At 37.9% G+C, this 17,116-nt stretch overlaps 1 protein-coding gene across 5 annotated transcripts in view; it reads right to left on the bottom strand.

Annotated features, from left to right (window-relative positions):
- The window catches only part of LOC309844391 (sodium channel protein type 3 subunit alpha), a 109,366-nt gene that overhangs the window by 85,602 nt on the left and 6,648 nt on the right, over positions 1–17,116 (bottom strand). For all 5 annotated transcript variants that reach the window (XM_082691199.1, XM_082691198.1, XM_082691200.1 and 2 more), the window contains exon 2: positions 4,846–5,028. The gene's annotated coding sequence lies outside the window, so the exon portion shown is untranslated. The remainder of the gene's footprint in view (positions 1–4,845; positions 5,029–17,116) is intronic.

Here is a 17,116-nt window from a genome sequence, read left to right as displayed (position 1 = left end):
GTTTGTCAGTTCTTCTTTCAAGTGAAAATGGAGTTCCATGAACAAAAGAAAAAGTGGCTTTTTCACCTCCTGACTCACACAATCACACAGGTGCTTTTCCTTGAGACAGCCATGGTACTGTAGTGCACAGCAGAAATGCTTCATGTATTTTTCCAGTTTCATCATACAGAACATTAAAAACATGTTCCTTAGGTCAAGATTTAATATAATGAATACTATTTACTGCTTCATCAAAGATATTCTTATGTGAACTGGCACTTTTTTCTTACTGAAAGTGTGTGGTGGTGAAGAAAACAAGGATTCATCCTACAGAGTGATGCCACTCCCTTGCTTCCTACTAAGGCATGAACTGTTTCACTCCATGACTTTTGTGCCATCAGCGAGAAAGGCAAAGGTCTTCTTAGCATTAGTATTAGGAAAACAGTTCTGACCTTACTGTCCCCCTGAAAGGGACTTAGGAACCCCCAGTTGTCCACAAACCACCCTTTGAGAACTTCCCTAGAAGGAAACAGATGGACAACAGGAGTCTAAAGGAGAGGGCAAGGAAATGTGACTGTAGCTGTACTATTTAAGGGCCGAGACCTGGCAATCAGAACTGTATTCAAGCCCTGGCTCTGCTACTCTCTAGCAGAGTGACCTTGGGAAATTTTTTTTTTTGGTTGTTTTTTTTTTTTTTTTAATCCTTCATAATCTTCAGTTTCTCTGTCTGCATAATAAGAACAATGATAGCAATGATAGCACATACTTCATAGAGTTAATGTGACATTAAATGAAAAATCCTCTTGGAAGATGAGCACAGTGCCTGGAAGAGAGTAGGCCATCAATAAAATAGAAAACAAACCATAGCCAAGGACTGTATTCAGTGCAAAATTAGAAAATCAACAAGATTTTATGATGTTTTGATATGTGGCTTGATGAAGACATATGAGGTCAAGCTCAATCCCAGAATGGTTTAAGCCACAAGTTGTTATTAACCCAACAGAGAAGTAGAGAGGGTTGTAGGGCATGATAATAAATTCTGTTTGGAATTCATTTAGTTTGAGATATCTGTGAGACAGCTGGGTATGTAATTAAAATATGGGTCTGAGAATCGGAAAGCTGTCTGGGCTGGGAAAATGTTGATTAAAGAGTCACTGGTTGAAACTGAAAATAAGAATATGCACAACACTGTCTAGGAAAAGACTGGAAAGATGAAAATGCAGGACTCCTGTGACTATCAGTTTTTAAGGAGAGGAAAATTACACAATGAAGTCAAAACAGTTACATAGATGCCAAAAGAGGAATTTTGAAGATGCTAATTAAAAGGCATATATTGGGTTTGACAATTAGTCAACTCCCTGCACTTAAAATAAATGAAGAACAGGCACAGAGAAGCTCACTAACCTTCACCAAAACATCTACTGACAAAACAAATTGTTGCTCTGAGGCAAAACATTTTCCACACATTCTATTCTTGACTGACTTTTCCTATTATAGTTGACATTTTTATCTTGAATCTTACTATTGTATGATTTGATTTTAAAGACCTAAGCTTTATATAAATAACTACAGAAAAATAGATTTATATAGTTCAATTCAGTTTTCCAGGCACATATACACATATCTGTATGCTTTGATATTAACATAAGCTTCTAAAACTATATGAAACCAATAAATACAAATACAAAGCTAATATTTGTTAATGAATCAGATTCTGGAAAAAAGGGGCATGGTTAACATTTGGAATATGCCATGGCATTACATGGCAAGGACAGAAGTACTATTTTTCCCATTACTCATATAGCCTGTGAGTTCTCATCTTGCCCAATTTCAAGAAGAGCAGATAGTTTGGAAAATTGCATTGGCCTACAACCTGTTAATATCAATAGTTTCTCTCTCCCTGTGTAGGGATCTTTATGATTAGGTTACAGACAAAAATCAATTAGTTTTGGTCTGTTCCCATGGAGACAAAATTATGTCAGAGGCTGTAAATTTGCCATCTTCAAGGATGGAAAGCTTCTCTGTGTCATACAACTTGAGAGATCAGAAAATAAATACCCACAATGTATTTTCATGTCCTTGATGATGAGAGAGCAAATTGTTGGGAAAAGATGGAGTCCACTGCTAAGGAAAGGATGCTGTGTTTTCTTGGTATCAATGAGAGACTACTGTATGAAGGACATAAACTAAGAGACAAAATGGACTGGATAACTACCCTTCCTTTCAATAAAGTTATTAATATTTTCTAAAGGGGTTTTCATTTTGGGTTAGTGATTATCTGGTATTTACTATATTTTCAGGTAGCATATGTGACAAAGAGAATAATAATTTATTAAAGGCATACACAGAGCAACTGGCAATTATAATGATTACCACTGGACACTCTCCAAGGCAGAATTAAACATTATTTTCCATATTTTAGAAGATTTTTGAAATGACATCTGATTGGTGTGCTTACCTAACTAGGTGGCTTTGAGAATTAAACAATAGTAATAGATAAAACTGTTACACTATTGTTATGTCTCAGATACTCTGACATGTAATTTATATACATTAACTCACTTAATCTTATGAAGTTTAATCATCTAATCTTATTTAATCTTATTATTCCCATTTTAGAGATCATAAAACCTACGTACAGGTAGGTTGGATAACTTGTCCAAGTTCCAAAAGTAAGTCAAGAAGACAGGATTTAAACTCAAATAACTCGGGAAATAGCCTGGGCTCCAAGCCTCTGAAATGAGATTTTTAGTTCATATGTTCTGAAATGGCATTGAGATAAGTCCACTACCTCACTGGGAAGTTACTATGTATACAGCCTCATGTTAAGAATGGAGTGGTGCAGGGGCACCTGAGTGGCTCAGTTGGTTGTATATTTGTCTTCGAGTCAGATCATGATCTCCGGGATTTGGGATTGAGCCCCATTTCAGGCTCCCAGCTCAGCCGGGAGTCTGCTTCTCCCTTTCCCTCTACCCTTCCCCCTGCTTGTGCTCTGTCTCTCTCTCTCTCAAATGAATAAATAAAATCTTAAAAAAAAAAAATGGGTGGTACAATCTAAGAAACAGAGCAATATAGTCATCACCTTTGTTTTTAATGTAGAAAATAAACAGGAATGAATTAATAATAAACATAAAACCCACATCTAATGGGTACATATTGACATATATTTTAAGTAATTTTGAGTTATTTGAAGATAAATTAAAAGCCTGGGCTAGGGGCGCCCGGGTGGCTCAGTGGGTTAAAGCCTGCCTTCGGCTCAGGTCATGATCTCAGGGTCCTGGGATGGAGCTCCGCATTGGGCTCTCTGCTCAGCAGGGTGCCTGTTTCCTCCTCTCTCTCTCTGCCTGCTTCTCTGCCTACTTGTGATCTCTGTCTGACAAATAAATAAATAAAATCTTAAAAAAAAAAGAAAAAAAAAGCCCAGGCCAGCATCTTATGTATCATTACCTCTTGCTCTCATTGTTCTGTCAAGGAATTATGCAATACTATTGGTCTGAATAAACCTATCAAGAAAGTAATTGTATGACAAGGATATCACTATGACATGGCCAAATATAAATGAAATTTAGACTTTCACTGTCATTGTTCCCTTCCTGTTAGCTAAACTCGTAATTGTCCACACATAAGTGTTATTAATTGATTTGCTAACTTTTTAATAAAAGAATCTATTTCTGCCTTTCTCTACCTGGACTCAATGGCATACCTCCCGGGGTGGGGGGTGGGGGGGGGAGAATAGCTGAGTAAGAAAGAATGAGCTCATTTCTGTCATCAGAACAATCTTTATCTTGGAAATAATCGTTAGTTTCTAGGTGTTGATGTTCTCAGTGACTTTTTCCTTATCAAACAACTATAAGCTCAGAGAGACAACTGCTAAGTAATAACAAGTAAGCCAACATTGTAATAGACAAATTGTTTTATTAGCTCCTCAATTGTTCTACTATATGTTTTCAAACTGAACACAATTGCATGTTCAACTCCCCAAGATCCATTCAACTCCAAATACCTTCTCCAAGCCCCTTGCCAATCATTGGTTCACGAATAGTCTTGTGGCCTAGTTCTGCCAACAAAAGGTGAGGGGAAGCCTGCTAAATGTATGTCTATGGAAATTTTCTTTCCTCCTAATAAAGAGACAAGGAGGGACAGAATTCTGTTCCTGGACCTTATTGCATTGAGGAATGATACTGGGAGTACTTTAGTCAACTTATATCCAGAAGGGATGCCATTCTGAGGGCAAAACTGACACACTGAGGGTGTCAGATCACAGAGATAGATCTATCCCTGGGCTCTTGATGGGTCGCTCAGCCCTTGGACCCAAACAACCTCTGCACTTCTTGTTATATTCAATAAGCATCTTTCTTGACTAAGACAGTTTTAGACAGTATTTCTAGTTAGTTGCAGATGATACACCAGACAAGTAAATACTCCTTGGTTGGTACAAAAACTTGACCAGTTCAGAAACCACCTTACAATCAAATAAATACTAACCACATATTTGGATGTCCTTTACCCCATGCAAACAGGCGAGCTATGCATCCAATCACCAAATAAATATGATAAAATGCAAGTAAATACAGCCCTGGTTAGTTTATTAAATGTACAGAATGCATGTCTCTTTTAAAAGAAAAAGAAATAAAAAGTTAGGTCAATTTCTCTTTCTTAAATTAATAGCCTTTGGCACGATTCCACTCTTGTAGGTCATCTCTGCCATGTTTCTAAGTGTTTGCCTCTTTGGAGGAACAAACTAGCAGGAAGGGAGGTAATCAGTCTTTTGCCTCCTGTCCCCTGAAACAGCTGACCTTGTTAGCTGATAGAGATTTTAGTTTACCTTCACAAACACAAATTTATACCCACTGGTAGTTCAGATACCTTAGATAATTACAGCACGTTCTTCTGGAAAAACTTCAGGCCACTTCTGGAAATTATCTCATTTGTCTCTAGAAGAGATTCTGTATTTTTATTCCTGTAAGCCACTCCGCCACAAATCCTTGACAGATATCTCATCCCTGATGAACTCTGTTGCGACTTCTGTCAGCTTTCTTGCTGCATAATCTGTGTAGAAAGGGAAACAGGTGAAGTTATTCTAGCATCTTTGGCATTTGGGTTGAAATGGGTGCTCTGGGTCTGGGTCTGCATCTGAAAGCCCTGATGTGCTCAAGGAAGGATGGGGCCAGGAACCACTGCCAGAATCCTGGGGTGGGGGATGGGCCTCTTGGGCAGCCTTGATTTAATTACTCTTTCTGAACATGCCAGAGCTCCAGAGCATCTTTCTACTTTCTACTTTCTTTCTTCCTTCTTCCCTCTTTGCACCCCTTCTTTCTTTCTTTTTTTCTTTCTTTCTGTCTTCCTATTTCTTTCTTTCTCTTTCTTTCTTTCTTTCTTTCTTTCTTTCTTTCTTTCTTTCTTTCTTTCTTTCTTCAAAAGACCAAAGAAGGGGTGCCTGGGTGGCTCAGTGGGTTAAAGCCTCTGCCTTCGGGTCAGGTCATGATCCCAGGGTCCTGGGATAGAGTCCCGCATTGGGCTTTCTGCTCAGCGGGGAGCCTGCTTCCCCCTCTCTCTCTGCCTGCCTCTCTGCCTCCTCGTGATCTCTGTCTGTCAAATAAATAAATAAAATCTTTAAAAAAAAAAAAAGACCAAAGAGGAAGACCAGTGGAGTGTGTGGTCCACATTGGTATTGTGGGTCATTATTCTAGTTTGTTTTTCGCTCCTTTTCCTCTCCACCTAAAACCCCATCTGACTGGCTGGCTAAGATAAGACCAATAAGCCTTATTCAGTGGCTTCTAAGAGTAAATTTTAGACAGAAATAAAAAACTAGCATGCTAAGCCAAGACATAATATTAACCTAAGTATAACAGTCTGATATCATATGCCTTTCAACTATAACTGTTAGCAATAACTTAGCCCAGTTAAACTGGTCATTATTTTTGAAAGACAATATATGTAATTTTAAAATCAGCAATTGATATTTAAAACAATGTTTACATCAGTTCACTTAGTCAATGCTCATAAGCCAAATTGGTAATGGATTCTCACCAATAAATCTCCCTTTACAATTTACTATGACAAATAAACAAAACCATTAAATCTCATCTTTTTCTTTTATACACTGTCTTTTAAAATTTTGTCTTCAGATGTGAACTCATTCCTAAGCCACCAATCTTTTCTTTACTGTCATCAAAATGATCTTTCTAAAACACATATTCTACCCTTATTAAAAATTGTCAGTGGCCTTAGGTGACTTATAGTATGCCGGCACCTTTATGACTTTGCCTCTGCCTCCTCTCTTACCTTTCATTTGGTAATAGCACAGATCTAGCTCTGTCTTTCAGTAGCTAGGTCACATTGAACATGTTACCCAACCAATCCAGTTTTTAGTTCCCTATCAGATAATGGGGATTTCAATACCTCGTGAAATAGGGTTGTTGTTAGAACTAAATGAGATCTATATTTCATACACATACACACACACATGCACACGGCTGTAAGTCACTCATACAAGAGCTGGCAAAAGTAGATTTCCCATAAAAGCAGGAGGTTTTAGTAGTATTCGAAGTAAAAATACGTCGGGGTGCCTGGATGGCTCAGTCTTTAAGTGTCTGTCTTCCGTTCTGACCCTCCAGTGTCCTGGGATCGAGCCCTGCATAGGGCTCCCTACTCTGTGGGAAGCCTGCTTCTCCCTCTCCCACTCCCCTCTGCTTATGTCCTCTCTCTTGCTGTCTCTCTCTCTGTTGAATAAATAAAATAAAATAATCTTTAAAAAAAAAGGAAGAAGCAATAATAGTAATAATAGTCTTAGAGCTGTTACTGTACTACTAATAATACACATCAGACAGACCCATGCATTGGAGCTTGAAATAATGATTTGTTAAATAAATGTATAGCTCTTCGATAAATGTTCCCTCTACTTTACAGCCACAAACTTAATAAATGCTGCCTCTCCTCCCCAGAACACAGGTAACTGGGTTTAAATACCTTAATCTCCAGCCTGACATATAATGAGCATGATATTGAAAAACCAGAATATCAATTTAGATATATTTCCAAAATATTTATCATCTTTTAGTATGGGAACAGGGAGGGGTATAAGGTAGGGAAGGTGAGGGCGCCTGGGTGGCTCAGTGGGTTAAGCCACTGCCTTCGGCTTAGGTCATGATCTCAGGGTCCTGGGATCGAGTCCTGCGTCAGGCTCTCTGCTCAGCAGGGGGCCTGCTTCCCTTCCTCTCTCTGCTCTGCAGGGAGCCTGCTTGCTCCTCTCTCAGCCTGCCTCTCTGCCTGCTTGTGATCTCTCTCTGTCAAATAAATAAATAAAATCTTAAAAAAAAAAAAAAGTAGGGAAGGTGTATATCCATGGAAACCAAGGAGTTAAGCAGGAACAGGAAAGTGGTTTGAGAAAACATCCCTAAAAGTTCTGATTTGCTTGAATTCTCTCTCCTCTCTCTATTGTGAAAATCACTGATTGATGGATCAGAGAAAATATAGCCTATGGCCTGGACTCCAGATAGGAAAGATTTGCCAACCCCAAATACACATGGGGAATAGTAGTGATTTCTGTATATGGCCTCACGCTCCCATTTAGGCCTCCTACTTCAAATGGCATTGTGTCTTATTAAGATCTCTTCTCAGTCATCTTTAAAAGCAGACCATGGCTTACAGATTCACCAATACAAAATTGGCCTAATCTAGTTATTTAGAGCATGAGGATTCCTTAAAGTAGTTTTGAACTTCAGTGAGCATAGGAGACATTTGGGGTACTTGTCAAAGATGTAGATTTCTGGGTTCAGTCTCCGGAAATTCTCAAAAAGTTGGTCTGGGGCACGGCCAGGAGATCTGCATTTTAACAAGCTCCCTAAATGAAACTGGTGCATGTAGCACATGGATTACAATTTGAGGAAGCTGCTCTTAAGGAAATGAACCAAGGTTACTAGAAATTAGAGACAGGTACTTTACACAATAAAGCTGGAATTCAGCTCTAATGTTCCCAGTAGGCAAGAAAAAGTGGAAGCACACTAGATTTAGGAAAAAACAAAAACAATTCCTAATAGCTGCGTATAAAAAGACAAACTTTCTCTGAGAACTAAACCTGGAAAAGAAATCTTGCTTAGGACATAACACAAGGGACACTGGGTAACATGCTTACCAGATGTCCTGAATGTAATTGCACAAAAGAGCCAAACGAGGTTAAATCAAATAAATCTTCTACAAATGGCTAAAATTAGTTGAACTTGGTGAAATCCATTAAAAACTTACTGAAATAAGACAGTTCAGAAACTTTACTTTCAGATTATCTAATACAAGTATTGGCCCAGGAGAGCGCCCCCAAAGTTTGAAATCATCTTCATAGAATATCAGCATTTTGGAAATTAAGGGAAAGTTCATGCTACAGATGAGGAAGTGATAGATCAAAGAATGCAATAAGGCTTTACCCCGAAAAGGGGAGGGGTCACCAGCTGACGAAAATTGGACAAGGCTGCTTTGATTTTAATTTTCTTAACGAATTTATATTAATGTTATTAATTGTAATACTAATGTCAACAACTGAATTTTATAGAGGTGAGTTTAATTGTTTATATTCCTTTTTTTGTGGTATTTTAGTTTATCTATTCTATTTATTCTTTAAGACCTAGTCCCAGTAATTTAAAAATTATTTTGTCTTATTCCAGGTTCATTGGTTTTGACAATCATTTTTCCTCTTTAGTTTATCTTTTCACTGTTTTTCACCATTTAACCTTCAGTACATCCATCTTCCTTTATATTCATAATATGATGTACCTGTCTTAGAATTTTCCAGATCAAAACCATTTCTGTCAAGCATTAGCTTTGAAACTCTGGGGACTTAGTTAGCTCTTTGTGCAAAGGCTGAAGCAGATCCAAAGCCTCTTATTGAGGAACTCAAAGACATTGCCAGCCAGTCTCTGGCAGCATTTCCCCACAGGGAAGAGGCAGCCTTCCATCTGGGTGGGAATGCTGGTTGGCTCTCCAATGTCTGTAATCATCCTATCCTACCAGCTGCTCATTTGGTTTTAAGACTTGAGGCCCTTATCAAGGGGACAATTCCAAATGGCCAAATCACCAAGATACTATGAAATGAAACACAGAAGTTTATCTATAAAGTAAACCATACATCCACTCCTCTAGATACTCCAAAGATTCTCCTAGATCAGATTTGACCATCAGGAGACTTCATGGTGATTCACATTAACCTAAAATCTGATATCTGTTTCTCTGAGTTCTATAAAATTCATTCCTGCCTTCCTCTAAAAATGTTGAGTCCAGGAGGCCCAGAGCTAAATGTATATTCCAAAAGAGTAACTTCATTAATCCACAGTCTTAACAAGTTTATCACCTCCATTTTGTCCATTCTCCTTGTCTTCAACTTCCTATTGCATATGGACTTAAAAAATAATATACCACTTCCCATCATATTTGTATAAAGAGATGGGATATAATAAATGTCAAAATTTTCTACAAGATTTAAAAGATTTATTTGTTCGTGAGCCTGAGTCTATGCTTTTTTTTTTTTAAATTTAATTTCTTTTCAGTGTAACAGAATTCATTGTTTATGCACCACACCCAGTGCTCCATGCAATATGTGCCCTCCATAATACCCACCACCTGGCTCCCCCAACCTCCCACCCCTGCCCCTTCAAAACCCTCAGACTGAGTCTTTGCTTCTTACAATGAATTATTTTTCTCAAGGAATATACTTCATTTTATTATGAAAATAAATGTTAAAAATTAAACTTGGAAATCCAGTATCCTAAAATTGAAAAGGATCTGTCAGTCCATCTATTTTCACCATTTAAGTTTATAATAGTGGCTCTTCATAGTTAGCATGAGAGTCACCTAGAAGGCTTTTTGTTAAACACAGCTTGCCAGGCCTCACCCCAGAGTAGTTGAGTTTATTGATAGAGTGAGGCATTTTTGCATTTCTAACAAGCACACAGATGATGCTGGTGCTTCTGTCCCAGGAATCACACTTGGACAATGACTGGCTTGCAGAAACCATAATTTTATTTATTTGCTTTTTGAAGTTAGAAATATATGTGCCATTAATATTGCTTTCATTTTTAGGATTTCTCAGAGAGGACAGTCATAGCTTCTTCAGTCTCATTTGTTCATTCATTTAATGTCTTGTGGTGTAATTCCTCTGAACCCAGAACCTTGGAATGATTTATGGCAGTATTTCACAAAAGCCGGCAATAGCTTCCTGTCTCCCTGCTCCCAGACTATTTTCACCAGCAGTCAGAGCAATTTGGGAAAAATGGAAATCAAATCATGTCATTCCTCTGACCAGAAGCCTTCAGGAGTTGCCCAGAGAAAAGGCCAAACTCCTTACAGTTGCCTATCAGGCCTTATGATACGGGTTTACAGTTACCTAGCTGAGTTCATCTCCTCCTGCTCTCCCCTTCCCTCACTGCTTCTTAGTCAAGCTTAGCTTCTGTCTGTCTTCTGCAGCTTCCAGGCACAGATATACTGTTCCCTCTCTCAGGAATGTTCTTTCTCTAGGTAGATGAGTGCCTAACTCCCCCATCTCTTTTAGGTCTTGGTCAAACATTTACCTTCTCAGACAAGATCAGGCACGTTCAGGGTGGTATGGCCGTAGACAAACATTTACCTTCTCAAAGAGGCCTACTATGCTACCCCTCCAGCTTCTTACCACATTCTTTTGGTTTCTAAAGCATGTCACCTCATTATGTGCTACATAATTTACTTATTTGTAATGTTTATTATTCATGTTCTGTCTCTCCTGGGTAGAATATAAGCCTTGCAGAGTATTGACCTTTCTTGGCCTATTTTGTTCACTGGTGAAAACCAAGTACTTAGAACAGTGTATGACACATAGTAGGTGCTCAGCAGACATGTTTTTGAATAAACAGATTTTTAATTTTGGTTTCCTCCCCCAGATTAGTAATTTTTATTTCAACCTACAAGTACCCTTTAAAAAGGCTTGTGTTCTACTCATGGCAGCACATTTTATAATAACAAAGCCTAGAAAAAACTGAAATGTCTGCTAATGGGAGATTGGACAAGTAAATAAAGTAACTTAGTTTTGTATCACACAACCATTAACAAGATGAAACAAAAAGACAGCAATGAAAGCCAAATTCTCTATGGATACTCTATTTCCTAATTATGTAGTCCTCTTTAATCTAGATCAAAATACATGCATTGAAATCTTGTTTACCTCAAAGGTAATTGTATAAATAGGCTAAGCTTACTAGACTCTCTTTAAAACAAAGCAAAATGAAGACTGAATGCTTTACTCAAAGAATTCCCCACTCCAGAATGCCTTCAAGAAGAAATAATAATGATAATAAAGAACATTAAGCACTTACTGTGCGATAGGCACTGATTAGCTCATTTAATCTTCACAATAGCCCTATGAGATAAATGTGATTATTGCCCTCATTTTGCAGATAAAGGAGCTATAAGGTCCGGAGAGGATAAGTAACTTGTCCAAGATTGCATGGCTAGTAAACGGTGCTATCAAATCCAGTGTTGTTTTTCTTTAGAAAAAGTAATCAGAGTCTCTCTCTCTCTCTAAAAATATTTTACCATCTGTTTCTGAAGTTTCATCTTACATACTTTCCTATATATATGCTCTTCTCTAGTCAAACTGATCTATTTGCCATTCCCTGAAAGTTCCCAGTCTCTGGCCTCGGGCTTTCAAAAACATTCCTTCTGCCTGAAATATCGTTCACCACCAGTCATTGCCTGTTAAAATCCTACCTTCACTCCAAAGCCAGAAGTGATTTTGCATTTCTCTAAACTCCCAGAGCACACACATATTGTCTTTAAAATTCATATAATAATTACAATATTCTATCTTCTGTTGTTCTTAAGGATGTGCCCTATTGCTTCTACCTTTATGTATTAAGTTCCTTGAGGAATAAGGATTATTATGTTTCAACATCACTGTTAAATTCCTTGAGTCAATAAAGATTTTATTGACTAGCTACTGGTAAGCAGGAAGTTACAAATTTTACAAATGCCCTGTCCAGTGTAGTAGCCACTGGCCAGATGCAGGAATTTGAGCACTTAAAATGTGGCTAGTGCCAAATCTTGAAATGATAGTATTTGGGGCATTTGGGCTTAAATAAAACATAGCATCAATAACATTAATTTCCCTTGTTTATTTTGCCTTTTTTTTTTTTAGCACCTAGAAAATCTCCAAGTACATTTTAAGACTCACTATATTTCTATTGAGTAGTGCTGGTCTGGTATAGCCCTTTCTCCTTCCCACCCCCTGCCCCCAATCCTCGTCCAAATGATGAAACCCATGAACCAACACATGAGTTAAAAAGTAAAAAGGGAGGCCATCCTCTTTTCTGATGCTCAAAAAGGGTGGGGGGCTTTCTCTGGATGGATAATTTTTCTATTTTACTTGGTCAGATTGTTGTCTTTGTCCTTATGTCAGAGGATTTGGGACCAAGAAACGCTATAGTGAAGAAGTTACTTTGTCCATAAGCAAATATTTTGTGTGGGTGTGTGCCTGTGGCACATGTGTTTCTGGAGAGGAAACCACATTTCAATCTGAATATAGCAGAATTATAGAAAGCTTTCTATTTTGAAATAAATTGGCATCATGGCAAACAGAAAGCAAACAGCATTCTCAGACCAATAATAAATCCTTGATCGCTAACATCAGGGTAACATTAGTGCTGCTTTAGCCATAACGGAAAGCCCTCTGAGTTGCCCTCAGCCACGTTTCTCCTACTGCTTGCTGGTGCCGTGTGCTTTAGGCAGCTTCTTTCCAGGCAACCACAGACTGTTTACTGACTGTAATCAAAATGACAGCACACTGTTTTCACAACCGAGTGTTAAGAGTTGATTGCCTTTTTCACTTGGCAACCTGAGGGAACTTAGAACGAGGATCTTGAGGTACAACTTGCGTTCGTTCAAGATGGTGGTGCTTACTTTTCTACACGTTACCTGCATTCCTTTGAGGTTTAAAATACAGAGGACTGAAATTTATCTAGCCTGGAGCAGAGAAGTTGTAATCACTGCCTTCAGATCACTTCTGCGGGTAAACTCCACTGCAGCACAGGTTGATTTAGGCAGGGCTGAGTTTTGACTGTCATGTGATTCTTCATCCATCAGAACTCAGCCAGGTGAGGGACCTTCTCTATTCAGCATGCCCCAGGAATAGATGATTATAATGCCTTACACTCTAATCATCCTAAGATGGTACCACAGAAGACAGTGTAACATAATGGAAAAGTTTGCTGTGCTTAATCTTTTTAGAAACAAGACTTAATGAAAAGGTAAGGAAGAGGGAGGAAAACAAGAGGGGAATGGAAGCTGCAATTCAAAGAACCTGTATTCTAGATACAAGTGTGCTTGCCATCACTTGCTATGAAATATTGAACGCTCAAATCTTAGGTGTTCATTGTCCATATCTACAAAAGAGATGTAGAGGAGGAAAATTGACTAGCTCATTTGTAGTGCCTCTTTGGTTTCTAAAACTCTAGTTCTAGTGTCCAGACTCTGAAACTCAGTATCAGATACACTCCAACATCCATCTGTCTGGGAAGGAATGATGGATATAGCAATAGTCCTGTACTCTGAGCAAGGATTATTGAATATTGGACTAATCATGTAAGTGAGCTAGGCTGGACTATACCTGTTAGAGGCTATTTTCATTTCAGAATACTTTCATGAGGTAAGGGCTTGATCAGATTTAAACCATGTTTTTTTTGATAAACTAATATTATGAATGCCTTGAGTACAACATAGCTGGGTGGTTGGTTGCTGAAAAGAGCTACCCCTTACATCCTTCTAAATCTATATGTTCAATTCAATTCTGTATACATGATTTCTTCATGTAAGTTTTCTTTATGTAACTCATATATGTAATTTCTTCCTAGATGAGAGATTTATACAAATAGCAGTTAAAAAAAAAAAAAACAAAAAAAAACATGGGACGCCTGGGTGGCTCAGTTGGTTAAGCAGCTGCCTTCGGCTCAGGTCATGATCCCAGAGTTGGGATCAAGTCCCACATCGGGCTCCTTGCTTGGCAGGGAGTCTGCTTCTCCCTCTGCCTCTGCCTGCCATTCTGTCTGCCTGTGTTCAAGCTCTCTCTCTCTCTCTCTGACAAATAATAAAAAAATCTTAAAAAAAAAAACTCACAAAACATTATCTAGTTTTCAGTGAATATGACAAGTCACTTGGTTAAATCCCCCTCCACAACTGCATCCTGCCAAAATAGGGGCTTTTGAAGTAAAGAGAAGCTGAAAATATTTTTCTAGGATCTGAATTCAGGTCCCAAAAAGTCAATGTTTTTTTTCCAGCCACTGAGCACATCATTGGCACCAAAATTAGAGCAAGGGCCTGAGTGCAGTGCCCTGATTTAGGTGTCAATGATGCCACTTACTGCAGCAGGAACACACAGTGGAAGGTCTCTGCATGTAAAGGCAGGAAGGATGCTGTTCAGTGCTCAGTTCTGTTGAGGCTAAAGACAACCAGAATGCCACAGGTAAGAAAAAATTACATGTGATGCAAGCTTGTATTTCAGGCAAGGATTTGCAGCAACCAAACTGCTAATGAGAGCCAAGATGGGTGTAGCTTGTCCATCCTAGTTCTCCCCAGGGTGGAAGATCTAGCAAGTAAGGCCCTGGCTAGAGAGGACAACAATCACAAGGAGAAATGTAAAAGCTAAAGGGAGAAGATGCTAGGAAGGACAGAACTGGAATCTGTTGCGTTCCTTCAGTGTTCCATGTGTGCCCCTTGAGTTATCTCAAAGACGTGGGTCATTCAGGATTCTGATAAAATTGCTTCTGCATTATTGGGCATTGAATTCACTAATTCTTCAAGTCACCCCCTTTTTAAAAAATTAGTAGACTCTCTCTTTTTAGAGCCATTCTAGGTTTACAAAAAAACTGGTTGTGAAGGTTCAAAGAGACCCCACATTAAGTGTGCCTTTTAATTGCTTTAAATATTTAGCCCTGAGACTTTTTATTCGAGACGAATTCAAGAGAATAAATAGAAAGTATTTTCTCAGGCATAAAATTCTCTAAATTTAGCTTTCCTGAGGGATATGGATTGTTGAAAAAAAATGTGTATTTTTTTATGATTAAGTTGATCTCATAGTATGTTGTCTGAGACATGTCATCGCTATTGTACATTTATTGGATGTTTAAAAGAAACATGCTTTATAGTGTCTTCGAGTAATTTTAAGACACCTAGTAAACAACAGGTCTAACAAAGGTATGAGAGAGAGCTCACTTTTGTGGCTTTGGTGGTGTAGCTTAACTCCTTTGTGTTAATTTGCATAAAGATCTGCATCACAACGTGGATGTGCTCTGCCACTTTTTATTTACTCCTAAGCATTACTCTTTCCCTTTTCAATTGTACTAAATGCTTTTGAATGACATGTTAAAATGCTTTTCCCAAAGAATCACGTTAGTTATCACAGTTGTCACCATGTTGGTGGAGGGAATGTTTATATCAACCATAAATTTTTCACTTTCTATACTCATGGAATAATTTAAGGTGACCCTTCTCTGAAAAACATTTCTTCTCTGGTTCAGGCTTTAATTCTTATTAACATTTCCCTGGTTTGTTTTTATATTTTCATTATTTACTACCCAGGTACTTTGTATGGAAAGATAGCACATCAATTATTTTTAAGTAAATGATCCGATCCCAGTTTATGATCCCAGGCACTGTTTCACAGACATCCATCATAAATCTAGCCTCAAACATGATGTTGTATTTCTTCAGTTTACTATAGAAGCACCAGCCTCCTGCCTTAAAATATGGATATTCTCATCTTGAGATTTAACAGATCTTTTCTCTATGGGGTAATTTTACTGACCAGGTTGACAGAATGGTAGAGGTTGTGAAGAAAACAGAGTTAAGTAGTAAATATTAAATGATGTTTATCTAGAGGAAAGACTTTGGGGTATAATTTGCCCTGGAGACCATAGAAGATTGTTTTATTAAAGGCTACCGCAGTCTTTTCCCAGCTGTGGAAAGGACTGCACTGCAAGAAGCCAACATAAAAAAACGACTGGGTTGTTAACCCTGCAAATGTCTTCTTAAAGAGTTGAAAAAAGCTGACTCACCTTAGTAATGGAATTCCTTTTAAGAAATACAATTCATTATTAATTCCACTTAGCTATTAGGTTAATTCATTTCTTTCTTATAAATATCGCTTTCTGGAAAATACACTTTTAAATGCGTTTTGAATTTAAGAAATTTGTTGGTTTATTGGTCTGCCTTTCTTCTCAATCTGTCACAGTTGCTGTTTCAAAAAATAGAAATCAATGTGTGTGTGTGTGTGTGTGTGTGTGTGTGTGTTTCCCAGTTGGATGACCTGGACATTCAAAGAGTATCTTTCAATAGAAACTCTTATTTGATTATTTAAGACTTAATTTTCAAAGGAACAATTTATGAGTTACAGAATAAAAAGAGAGTGAATCTCTGGTTGTACAAACTGCAGTTCACAGATGCTTATTTCTGAGCATGCACAATTGTTTGTATTGTTAACTTGCAAAATATACCATAGCCAGCAGCTGGGTCAACTTTCAGATAAAGGTTAGGGTAGGAAATTAGCAATTTGAAATATAAAACTGCTTAAACATATAGAATAAATACCAGCCTTGCTAACCAAGGAAGAAGTGGACACGAATGTATTTTTTGTTATTTTCCTTAAGTATTTGCATAGTCTCTTTACCTAACATGCCCACTTACTAGAATTTTCAAATTATTTTGAAAGTCATTTCTCAGCTCTCTTTTACTTCACTAGCCAAACTTTCATTAGCTTCTCTTATTTTTCTCTGCCTTACTTCAGTCAACTGGTTTTCAAACGTGGCCACATATTTGAACTACACTAGCAGAGCTTTTAAACAAACACTGATACCCAGGCTCAGCCCCAGAGAATATAATTGAATTGGTCTAACGTGGAGCCAGCATTGCTCTTTTTAAGCTTCCCAGGTGAATCCAGTGTGCAGCTAAAGCTTATCATGTTGTACCTTTTTTGGTTTTTTCTCAGAATGTTTGCATATCTATTTCCCTTCAACTGTTCTTTTCTTCTGTCATTTTTATTAATGAGGTTTTAAAAATCTAATTTTTGTCATTTCTCATTTTGCCCCCCCCCCCCCCGATTTTTCATTTACTGGCCAAGAAGTTGTCATTC

Source organism: Mustela nivalis (assembly GCF_964662115.1).
Source record: "Mustela nivalis genome assembly, chromosome: 11".
Taxonomy (NCBI): Eukaryota; Metazoa; Chordata; class Mammalia; order Carnivora; family Mustelidae; genus Mustela; species Mustela nivalis.
The sequence above is the reverse complement of the archived record's forward strand: the minus strand, read 5'-3'. Positions and strand labels throughout refer to the sequence as shown.